Source organism: Aplysia californica, unplaced genomic scaffold, assembly GCF_000002075.1.
Source record: "Aplysia californica isolate F4 #8 unplaced genomic scaffold, AplCal3.0 scaffold00900, whole genome shotgun sequence".
NCBI lineage: Eukaryota > Metazoa > Mollusca > Gastropoda > Aplysiida > Aplysiidae > Aplysia > Aplysia californica.
The window spans coordinates 207,525-208,729 of NW_004798170.1; positions in this window are offsets into that span (position 1 = coordinate 207,525).

Below are 1,205 nucleotides of genomic sequence, written 5' to 3' on the forward strand. Positions count from 1 at the left end.
GGGGGGGAGGTTGTATTTTACAGTTACCAATATTCAGTCCTCGAAAAATGATCATAATAATATGAAAAGTGGTTATCTTCAGGTGCAGTTTGGGGTTAACGAGATGTAGCAGAACGAACTTTATCATTATGATGACGTCATAGCGTTTGTGTCTCCACTGAGTCTCTGAACGGTGCCACTCACTCAGATCTGCTTAAGAAATTGTGATTGTCAGTGCTTTACGCCATTATTGAAACAAGTTAGAACATTTAAGAGACGGCTGCTTCGACCCTGTTTGTCAAGTCCAACCGAGACCGAGTGGGATACAACACCCAAGCAGACAGATCGGGATATAATGTACTGGGGGCAACGAAACAAGAACAAGAACATGAACAAGAACAACAATATCAACAACAACAACAACAACAAAACCCCAACAAAACGTCTCCACTTGGAAATCGACCTCACGTCTTCTGCCTGTGACAGTGGACAGCCTTATCACTACTCGACAGACATGACAATTTTCTTTCAGGAATAAACGTGTTTCCAAAAGGTGTTGGACCATATCGACAGTCGTTTCTTCCCTTCATGACAAGCGCAGACGCCCATGCCATCTCACACATAACGACTGTATTGATCTAAGCTTGCGTGTTTTTCTAGCAATGTATTTGGAACCTTCTTATTTCTCTTTTACCTTTGTCATTTTCATAGTTCTTGTGAACTTGATTATCTCTCTCATAATTACGTAATGGATTCAACACAACACACTGTGACATTGGCCCAAGCCTCTTAGCGCGGCTGACAGGAAGAAAAAAGACACAGCAAAAATAGTATTATTCTTTGACAAGTGGGAGAATGTGGAAGTGGTTTCTACTTCATGTTCAGCTATTGTGTGGATGGCGCGGGGAGGAGTTTCTGTTAGATTTCTGACAGCGACAAGAACTACCTTCTGAAAAGGCTGAATGTGCAAGGCAGCTTTAAAGTCAAAAAGGAAAAAAAACCCAACTATTGAAAGCTAAAGCCAAACAAATCAATAATATTGATATGATCTTTTCATGAACTTTCTCAGGCAAATTTGCACTTTGTAGAAATGGCAGCATTTAATGTAACACAGGCTCATGTAACAAAAAGTTAAGTTCCACTAAAGGCGGTGAAGATTACAACAGCAGCAATAACAACTCAACAACAACAGCAGCAGGAGCAGCAACAACAACAACAACAACAAC